The sequence below is a fragment of the Sinocyclocheilus grahami genome, unplaced genomic scaffold (genome assembly GCF_001515645.1).
Source record: "Sinocyclocheilus grahami isolate Dianchi unplaced genomic scaffold, SAMN03320097.WGS_v1.1 scaffold306.1, whole genome shotgun sequence".
Taxonomy (NCBI): domain Eukaryota; kingdom Metazoa; phylum Chordata; class Actinopteri; order Cypriniformes; family Cyprinidae; genus Sinocyclocheilus; species Sinocyclocheilus grahami.
Genome location: NW_015505485.1, coordinates 1,729,920 through 1,741,119, shown reverse-complemented (window position 1 = coordinate 1,741,119; position 11,200 = coordinate 1,729,920). Strand labels below are relative to the sequence as shown.

The 11,200-nt window shown below is 37.7% G+C and overlaps 1 protein-coding gene and 2 long non-coding RNA genes across 4 annotated transcripts in view; all 3 read right to left on the bottom strand.

Annotated features, from left to right (window-relative positions):
* adgrf6 (adhesion G protein-coupled receptor F6) overlaps positions 1–11,200 on the bottom strand; it is a 63,486-nt gene that overhangs the window by 42,462 nt on the left and 9,824 nt on the right. The gene's annotated exons all lie outside the window — the stretch shown is intronic.
* LOC107601532 (uncharacterized) lies at positions 3,612–4,338 on the bottom strand. Its single transcript, XR_001610942.1, has 3 exons — positions 4,282–4,338; positions 3,900–4,046; positions 3,612–3,729 (listed from the first exon to the last, which is right to left on the bottom strand). It is a non-coding gene; the product is annotated as an uncharacterized lncRNA (long non-coding RNA).
* LOC107601534 (uncharacterized) overlaps positions 7,271–11,200 on the bottom strand; it is an 11,974-nt gene continuing 8,044 nt past the window's right edge. For both annotated transcript variants that reach the window (XR_001610944.1, XR_001610945.1), the window contains 2 exons: positions 7,659–7,805; positions 7,271–7,411 (listed from right to left, as the gene is read on the bottom strand). This is a non-coding gene — a long non-coding RNA (uncharacterized lncRNA). The remainder of the gene's footprint in view (positions 7,412–7,658; positions 7,806–11,200) is intronic.

The following is an 11,200-nucleotide window of genomic DNA, read 5'->3' as shown; positions in this document are numbered from 1 at the left end:
GGAGGGAGGGGGGGGGGGGGTGAACAAAGGCAACTTGTCGCGAATTTATGTGTTTTTGTAAGAAAAATATCCATATTCAAAATGTAATAATCACTTTAATCTAGCTTGCGCCACCAGTTGTACACGGAAGCAGCTCCGGGAGGATGACACAAGATGTCGGTGTTGCGCATGCGCCGGTGAGTCTCGTGAAAACCAACGTTTGTTTACAGGAGCAAAGGAAGCAAAGTTTCCATACTTTAGCAAAGGAAAACCAGTCTCCTCTTGGCTTATATCGAAATCCTCTGACATTCTTCTTTACAAATCCTCGTTTTGCACTTCTAATTCGTGACCGTTGTTTTGATCTCTCCCCTGCGCTTCCTCGTTCGTCACTTCTGAGCGGCGCATGCGCAAAGCCGACCTCCATACATCATTTTTTTTTTACAAAAACGCACCGATTCGCTACAGGAGCCCTTTTTTCACCCCCCGCAGCCGTGTAATGCACTTTTTATTATGGATAGATGCGTTTTATTTCACTTCTTTTGGACTGATGAACTGCAACACCTGCTGACTGCCATTAAACATCTTGGAAGATCAAAGACAATTTTTAATATAACTCCAATTGGATTCATCTGAAAGAAGAAAGTCATATACACCTAGGATGCCTTGAGGGTGAGTAATTCATAGGCTAATTTTGATTTTTGGGTGAACTAACCCTTTAATTAATCCTTTGTAATATATGTTGAGTTTTCTCTCATTAAATCTTACGATTTCCTATTAATTCAACAGAACATATGGGAATACTAGAGAAAACCATCATGGAGGTGCAGTGCCTTCACTTTTATGAAGTCATGAGTAATCCAGTTTTCTATTATGGATCAGTGGTGTCAACATATTGTTTGTCTGTACAATCTAATGCCTTAAATCCAAATTTATAAATTAAAAAAAGAAGCTTTACAATTTTGTATATGTTTACAATTCCAAACTGCATTTCCAAAAATACTTTGTCTATATTATGTTTATATTTAAACTAAAACATTGCCTCAAGTACCTTGTTTCTACATAATAAAAATTTAGGACACACATTTTTATTATCTTTTTAAGCAAACACTTTAAATGACATCCTTCCCCCGTAAGATATACATGACACAACAAAATGTTGCAATTCAAGAAAAATTACTATCACTTGAGTGCTGAGCAACAATATGATAAACAGGTGTTTTTCACACTATAGCTATTACTATATAGTGGATTTCAGCATTACTGAACACTGTACTGAGCAATAAGATGCCAAGACTAGAACTACCCATGTAAAAAAAGAGAGAGTATACACAGATCTGAAAACAGAATGTACCTGTACATGTGTTATTGATGCTGATGGTGAGACTTGAGTTTGTTGCAGTGAATCCATCCAGACATGAGCAATTGTAACTTCCCATTTCATTTGTGCAGTTGGCATTTGGACCACATACAGATGGACTGAACAAACATTCATCTATATCTACGAAAAAAAATATTTGAAAAAGTAATTACTTAAAGTTATGAAATGTCCACGGAGTACATAAATTAAGTTGAAATGTCAACATTTACAATAACAGTAATAATAATAATAATCTGGATCCTGAAATGTTATATTTGTAATGAGAATCTTTAAAAATCACCAAAGTAATGATTAATGACTAAATTATGCAATAACCAAAAGCTGTAATGCAGAATATTTTATAAATAAAAACTGACCAGTGCATGGGTTGCCTTCACTAATAGCTTTATTTCCATCTGAGACATTATATCCTCCCCAACAAAAGCATGAGAAGCTTCCGTTGTAATTGTAACAGTGAGAGTTCGGGCCACACACTGATTCTGAGTCAAGACATTCATGAATATCTGAAATAAAATGTAATTTAATAAATTGAAAGATTACAGTTGAAGGGTGATTCACGCAGAACAAATAGTAACAAACTGTTCATTGCTTCATACCTTTGCATGTGTTATTGCTGTTTATAGGGAGGTTTGGGTCTGTTACATTATATCCATTCATGCATGAACAATTGTAACTCCCAATAGTGTTGTTGCAGATTGAGTTTGGACCACAGATGTCTGATATCTCAGCACATTCATTCACATCTATATTAAAAGGAAGTTATGGGAAAAGAACAGTTTTGGTCACTCATACGTACTGTATGTGAAGGTCAACTCATACTTTGACATCTTTACAATAGAATGCTTCATTTACAATATTATGTCTAAAGCAGGAACACTAAAACCTCATAATGCTGGCATTAAACACATAATTGTAATTTAGTTTAATAAAACTGATTGGACTAATGTTGCATAAAAACATCTAGTTTTTAATGTAATGTTAAAGTACATAGAGATCTGCACATACAGTACCTTTGCATGTGTTATTGATGCTGATGGGGAGACTTGAGTTTGTTGCAGTGAATCCACCCAGACACGAGCAATTATAAATTCCAATTTCATTTGTACAGTTGGCATTTGGACCACATACAGATAGACTGAACAGACATTCATCTACATCTATGAAAAAAATATATCAACGTCATCATTTAAAAACAATTTTCATTTACACAAACACCTAAACACATGAAAGACATTTGTTATCTCATGGCAGTCATCTGTCTATAAAAAGGAGAATATAAATCATGAAGGAAGGAATAATGTATGTCTAAATAATTTTATAAGAATTAAAAATAATTAAGCACGATTATATATAAATAAAAATAATGATTATTAACATTGATAAAGACATATTTTAAATTACACAACAATCTAAAGATGACATAATTTTGAGCAGTTTCCAATAAATAATACCTGAAAATCATAACAGTAAATATAACATACAGCAAACTTACCGATGCATGGATTACTTTTGGAAATATCTTTATTTCCATCTGAGACGTTATATCCTTCCCAACAAAAGCATGAGAAGCTTCCGTTGTAATTGTAACAGTGAGAGTTTAGTCCACACACTGATACTGAGTCAAGACATTCATGAATATCTGAAATTAAAAAAATTATATATATATATATATATATATATACAGTGGGTACGGAAAGTATTCAGACCCCCTTAAATTTTTCACTCTTTGTTATATTGCAGCCATTTGCTAAAATCATTTAAGTTCATTTTTTTTCCTCATTAATGTACACACAGCACCCCATATTGACAGAAAAACACAGAATTGTTGACATTTTTGCAGATTTATTAAAAAAGAAAAACTGAAATATCACATGGTCCTAAGTATTCAGACCCTTTGCTCAGTATTTAGTAGAAGCAACCTTTTGATCTAATACAGCCATGAGTCTTTTTGGGAAAGATGCAACAAGTTTTGCACACCTGGATTTGGGGATCCTCTGCCATTCCTCCAAGTTGCAGATCCTCTCCAGTTCTGTCAGGTTGGATGGTAAACATTGGTGGACAGCCATTTTTAGGTCTCTCCAGAGATGCTCAATTGGGTTTAAGTCAGGGCTCTGGCTGGGCCATTCAAGATATATATATATATATATAAAGGGACAGGTTACAGTTGACAGAAAATTTTGTCAGAATAAACAGTTACTGTTCATTGTTTCAACTGTCAATCATACCTTTGCATGTGTTATTGCTATTTATAGGGAGGTTTGTGTCTGTTACATTATATCCACTCATGCACGAGCAATTGTGACTCCCAACAGTGTTGTTGCAGATTGAGTTTGGACCACAGATGTCTGATATCTCAACACATTCATTCACATCTATATTAAAAGGAAGTTATGGGGAAAAGAAGAGTTTGGATCACTCATACATATTAATTTTTAGACTTTTTTGACGTTTAAAAAAAAACACATGGAATAAAAATCACATCAATAAACTTAGGCCAATTATTCAAGGTAATAGTAAACACAAAACTAAATATAAAATGTACCTCTACATGTGTTATTGATGCTGATGAGGAGACTTGAGTTTGTTGCAGTGAATCCATCCAGACATGAGCAATTATAACTTCCAATTTCATTTGTGCAGTTGGAATCTGGACCACATACAGATGGGCTGAACAGACATTCATCTATATCTAGAGGGGGAAAATATTTTTTAAATGTTTTCATACATACAAATATAAATACCTAAAAACATTAAATACAAATGGTATGTCATTAATCTACATCTCTACAAAGAGAATAAGGATTGTGAAAGTACAGTATCAACATTTTTAAACACAAAAGACCAGGATTTTTTTTTTAAAACCATTCTCCCAAAGAAAAACTGTATTTCAGGTTTAAATTCACAAGTTCAAATTGTACTAGTACCTGTACATGTGTTATTGATGCTGATGGGGAGACTTGAGTTAGTTGCAGTGAATCCATCCAGACATGAGCAATTGTAACTTCCGATTCCATTTGTGCAGTTGGAATCTAGACCACATACAGATGGACTGAACAGACACTCATCTATATCTATGAGGAAAAATATTATTTAAAAATAAGTTTCATTTCACACAATTACAGTTACAAACAGAGCATAAGACACCTTAGAGTTAATTGTAACAGAGGTTGGACTACACACTGACAGTGAGTCTTAAATAAAGTGAAAGGTTAAGATTCAGGCAGTACAAACAGTAGCAAACTGTTCAGAGCTTCAGCTGTCAATCATACCTTTGCATGTGTTATTGCTGTTAACATGGAGGTTTGGGTCTGTTACATTATATCCACTCATGCACAAGCAATTGTAACTCCCAACAGTGTTGTTGCAGATTGAGTTTGGACCACAGATGTCTGATATCTCAACACATTCATCCACATCTATATTAAAAGAAAAGGGAAGAGTTTGGGTCACTCATATGTAAGTGAAGATCAACCATTTTTTTTTTACATTTTAAAAATAGAAAGAAAGAAAAAAACACGGAGTAAAAATCACATCAATAAACTTTAGCCAACTATTCAAGGTTACAGGGAAAAGAACAGTTTGGGTCACTCATACATATGTGAAGGCCAACTCATTCTTTGGCCTCTTTACAACAGAATGCTTCATTTACAAAAATGAGATCCAAAGTAAAAAAAACACATTGATAATTGCCATCTAATTATTCAAGGTAAAAGTAAACACAAATCTTAACAAATTTGGAGACAAATTTGATGTTTAACCTACAAATATAAACACCTAAAACAAGAAATACATCCAATAGGGTCTGGCTGCAGACATGCACTTGCATTTTCAGACTTGCACTCTCAGACTTGCACTCTCAGACACCTGCACTTCCGCGAGTGACGTCACTTGCAGTCTTTTTTTATTTAATTTAATTGATGAATTCTTTTTTTTATTGAATCTCTCAACATTTTACACAAGTAGCCAGGTGGTGAAGACAAGAAAAAAAGAAACTAAATCACGAAGTCACTTGCAATAGCCACTTGCACTCTCAGCTACTTGCAATCCACAAGAATCGTGCGTGTTGCCAATGGAGACGAGACGCTGTGGTGGTTAAATGATTAAAACTAATTAGTACTATAACATACAGGGTCCTGCAAGTCATCTGTAGGAGAAAAAGACAAGACCCGCAAATCCGTGGCCACAGAACAGCAGAATATGAATGCAATGCGCAAAGTCTCTCATTAAGCGCTTTTAATGCAAGTGCATGTCTGCAGCCAGACCCTTCTCCAATACATCTGGTATCTCTTCTCATTCATCTATATCTATACAGAGAGTAAGAACTGAGAATGTGCAATATCAACATCATTAAACACTAAAGAAAAAATAAGATTTTGAAACAATTTTCCTGAAGAAAAACAGGTCTATTTTAGACTTAAATTTGCAAGTCCAAACTGCACATCAAAATCATACTCATTTGTACACATTAGTACAGCTCACAACAGTTTTATGTTTGTATAACATTTTCTTAAAGAAAACAACTTAAAATTAAACAAGAGTTTTAGCGGATGTACATAAAAAAATAAAAAAAACTTCCATAGCTTCTCCATGATAAAAACACATGCACTGAGACAAAACAACAACAACAATAATAATAATTCATGAGGAAATGTGGGAAACTCTGAAACTTCTTGAACCTTTACTCAACAGACCAAAATACGGAAATATTTACAGCTTTGAGAAACATCTCAGATTTTGTTGTATTTGGGAAAAAAAAACAACAACACATGATAAGCCTCTCTCATTAGTCCTTTGACATGATTTTGTACTATAAATACTAGTTGTCAATCCTACCTTTGCATGTGTTATTGCTGTTTATAGGGAGGTTTGTTACATTATATCCAATCATGCACGAGCAATTGTAACTCCCAACAGTGTTGTTGCAGATTGAGTTTGGACCACAGATGTCTGATATCTCAACACATTCATTCACATCTATAATTTTAAAAAAGTTACAGGAAAATAAGTTTGGGTCACTCATACATACTGTATGTAAAGGTCAACTCAATCTTTGACATCTTTTCAACAGAATGCTTACAAAAATTAAATGGAAAGTAAAAATCAATTGAAAAACTGTAGCTAATTATTCAAAGTTAGAGTAAACACAAATCTAAATATAAAATGTACCTCTACATGAGTTATTGATGCTGATGGGGAGACTTGAGTTTGTTACAGTGAATCCATCCAGACATGAGCAATTGTAACTTCCAATTTCATTTGTGCAGTTGGAATCTGGACCACATACAGATGGACTGAACAGACATTCATCTACATCTATGGAAAAAGTAAAATACTAAAATAAGGGATTATTTAAATAAAAAAGTAATTTCATTTCATTACAATTATAACAGCACAAATAGCTTCCATTTTCATTGTAACAGTGAGAGTTCGGCCAATACACTGATGGTGAATCAAGACACTTATAAATATTTGAAATAAAATAATTCATAACTTCAAAGGTTACAGTTGAAGGAAGTACAAATAGTAACAAACTGTTCATTGCTTCAACTGTCAATCATACCTTTGCATGTGTTATTGCTGTTTATAGGGAGGTTTGGATCTGTTACATTATATCCACTCATGCACGAGCAATTGTGACTCCCAACAGTGTTGTTGCAGATTGAGTTTGGACCACAGATGTCTGATATCTCAACACATTCATTCACATCTATATTAAAAGAAAGTTATGGGAAAAATAACAGTTTGGGTCACTTATACATAAACGACAGTCAACTCAATCTTTGATATCTTTACAAAAGAACGGCTTGTTTACAATATTTATATCCCCCCCCAAAAAACAGATAAATTCTAGCTAATCATTCAAGGTTATAAAGTTAGAGTAAACACACATCCAAATATAAAATGTGCCTCTACATGTGTTATTGATGCTGATGGTGAGACTTGAGTTTGTTGCAGTGAATCCATTCAGACATGAACAATTGTAACTTCCCATTTCATTTGTGCAGTTGGAATCTGGACCACATACAGATGGACTGAACAGACATTCATCTACATCTATGGAAAAAGTAAAATACTAAAATAAGGGATTATTTAAATAAAAAAGTAATTTCATTTCATTACAATTATAACAGCACAAATAGCTTCCATTTTCATTGTAACAGTGAGAGTTCGGCCAATACACTGATGGTGAATCAAGACACTTATAAATATTTGAAATAAAATAATTCATAACTTCAAAGGTTACAGTTGAAGGAAGTACAAATAGTAACAAACTGTTCATTGCTTCAACTGTCAATCATACCTTTGCATGTGTTATTGCTGTTTATAGGGAGGTTTGGATCTGTTACATTATATCCACTCATGCACGAGCAATTGTGACTCCCAACAGTGTTGTTGCAGATTGAGTTTGGACCACAGATGTCTGATATCTCAACACATTCATTCACATCTATATTAAAAGAAAGTTATGGGAAAAATAACAGTTTGGGTCACTTATACATAAACGACAGTCAACTCAATCTTTGATATCTTTACAAAAGAACGGCTTGTTTACAATATTTATATCCCCCCCCAAAAAACAGATAAATTCTAGCTAATCATTCAAGGTTATAAAGTTAGAGTAAACACACATCCAAATATAAAATGTGCCTCTACATGTGTTATTGATGCTGATGGTGAGACTTGAGTTTGTTGCAGTGAATCCATTCAGACATGAACAATTGTAACTTCCCATTTCATTTGTGCAGTTGGAATCTGGACCACATACAGATGGACTGAACAGACATTCATCTACATCTATGGAAAAAGTAAAATACTAAAATAAGGGATTATTTAAATAAAAAAGTAATTTCAGTGGGGGGAATCACGAATATAAACACCTAAAACATGAAAGTTAAATGGTATCTCACAACATTCATTCTACATCTATACAAGGAGAATAAGGATTGAGAAAAAACTATATCAAACACACACACACACACACACACCAGAAAAAGCATTATTTTGAAACTGTTCACACAAAGAAAAATGTGTCTATAAAAACTGTAGTTTAGAAGATTTTGAGAAAGATCTGGTTTAGGTCAATCTCCCTCCTGAGTGTGGAATGCAAAGTTTTCTTCTCAGTGCTTGCGAGAAGGTTGACCACCTACACGATGCAGAATAACGTCTTGGTTACGTATTGTAACCCTCATTCCCTGAAGGGACGTGACGAAGAGAGACCAATCTACCTCGATGGTAAACTAAATGAGCCAATGCACACTGGCATGCGATAATTGCATCCAGTTGCCGCTGATCACAGCGTGAGTATAAGTAGGCAGCCGGTGCAGCGCATATTCAGGTTTTTGCTGAGGAGCCGAGCCGGTGACCCGGCCGCTCAGCAGTAGTACAGAAGCTGTGGCGACGAGACGTGACATCTCTGTTCCCTCCTTCAGGGAACGAGGGTTACAATACTACCGAGACATTCCCTTTCAGTCGGTCACTCTCGACGTCACGTCGGATGACCAACGAATTGGGATCCCTACCAAAGAGCCACAGGTACTGCCCCTTCCAGTGTCCCGTGGAAGCCCCCTGCGCCCCTACTTTTTGGCATAGGCCAGGGCTTACCACAAGAAGACCAGCTACTGTTGCTATGGCACTTCCCACTCAGTAAGACTGGATAACACTGGAAAAACGTATCCGGATCACTTGGTACAGGAATGTTGCGGAAGCCTCATCCTTCCCGAAGGTGGTTTCGGAAGCAGTGAGGGCCTGTTGCTGGACGCTCCACCATGTCTGGCTGCCGAGGGGTCGGAGGAGCTCGACAGGGTCTACGATATGGACTCTCTGGAGCATTTTTAGCAAGCCGACCCGAAGTCGGGGCCTCTCAGTGCTTCTACCTGTTTGAGGTGAGAACACAGGAGGATACCGGCTCCACACGAAGGCTATAGAATCTAGCGAACGTGTTGGGGGTCGCCCAGCCCGCAGCTCTACAAATATCTGCCAGCGAGGCACCACGAGCCAGCGCCCAGGAGGATGCACACTTCTAGTAGAGTGAGCTCGCAACCTGAACGGGCAGGGCACACCCTGTGCCTGATAAGCCAGGGTGATGGCATCCACAATCCAGTGGGCTATCCTCTGCTTAGAGACGGCATTCCCTTCTGTCGGCCTCCGTGACAGACAAAGAGCTGGTCTGAGGTCCTGAAGCTTTGTGTCCTGTCTACGTAGCATCTCAATGCCCGGACGGGACAAAGCAAAGCTAGGGCTGGGTCTGCCTCCTCTGGGGCCAGCGCTTGCAGGCTCACCACCAGATCCCTGAAGGGAGTAGTGGGAACCTTGGGCACATAGCCGGGCTGGGGCCTCAGGATTACCTGGGAGTCAGCCGGCCGAATTCTTCCCGGAAGTGCTTTGTGTTTGTGTTTGCTTATTTTATTAAAGTTTCTTGGAATGTTCGCCGGTCCCCGCCTCCTTCTTCCCGAGCCCTACCCTCACGGGTAGGGAAAAGGCTTTTTTAGGGAAAAACGCCTCAGGTTACGTATGTAACCCTAGTTCCTCGAGGGAACGAGACTAGGCAGGCTCCGGCGTGGAGGTGGTGGCTTAGTACGCAAAAAACGCTCATCTAATTTACTTGTTTGTGGTTCAGCCATTTTCTCGGCGGGCCATTCGAGTAGTGCAGCCTGATGTGTGCATCCCACTCGACACGGGAAACCACCACCGCTGAAGTGCCGTACTGCCAACATGAAGAAAGCTCTTTGTGCTGGCAGTACGGCGCTTCAGCGCGCTGAACTTGTTCAGTCTTCTTCTCTCAGTAGAGTAGTCAGGAGCAGAACGATGTGATCGCTCGGCTCCGAAGCGAAAAGCTGAATATGCGCTGCACCGGCTGCCTACTTATTTTCACGCTGTGATCAGCGGCAGCTGGATGCAATAATCGCATAACAATAATATGCATTGGCTCGTTTAGTTTACACTCGAAGTAGATTGGTCTCTCTAAGTGAGATCCCAATTCGTCGGTCATCCGACGTGACAACGAGAGTGACCGACTGAAAGGGAACTACATTAATACTTCCATTCAGAAAGGTGGAATCCCAGGCTTTTCAGGCTGTCTGGAACACACATCAATACTCAGCCAGTTGATCCGTTAGGCCAAGCAGAAGAAAGGCGATCTAACAGTGGTCTGGTTGGATCTAGCGAATGCTTATGGATCTATTCCGCATGACCTCATCCAGCTTGGACTTGACCATTACCATATCCCAGCTGCTATTCAAGAACTGATCACCAGATATCTAAGGGGGATCAAATTGAGGTTTTCATCAGCCCATTGGACAACTAACTGACATGATCTCTAGAAGGGAATCCCAACAGGATATACCATCTACCCTACCCTCTTTATCATGGCCATGAACCTTCTAATAACAGCAGCAGAAGGCACAACCTGTGGCCCCGTCCTGGTGTCAGGTGTTATCCAGCCAGTCAGGGGCGGATTTAGTGATTTGGGGGCCCCAGGCAAAATACAGGAATGGGGCCCTATACAATTTCATACATTTACAACCTTGAGGTTCCTTTCACTGTTGCTCCCTGCTGCACAACCGTGTCCCATAGTTGTGTCTAATCTTTTAGATTTTTCATGTACATGTTATAAATAAAGGATTTCTTTAATGTTGTAAATCCCTTGTTCACATTTATACAAGGTTATAATAGTATTAGAGTAGGTTGGACACTAGGTGGTGCGTTGGGGTAATTTTCAATATGCAATTGTCTACACAACGCATTAAACGGCTGTCTAATTCTAAACTTTAAAATATACATTTATTTTTATTTATTTTAATTGCACATTTAAATTAAACTGAAGGAAATTATAAATGTACATGC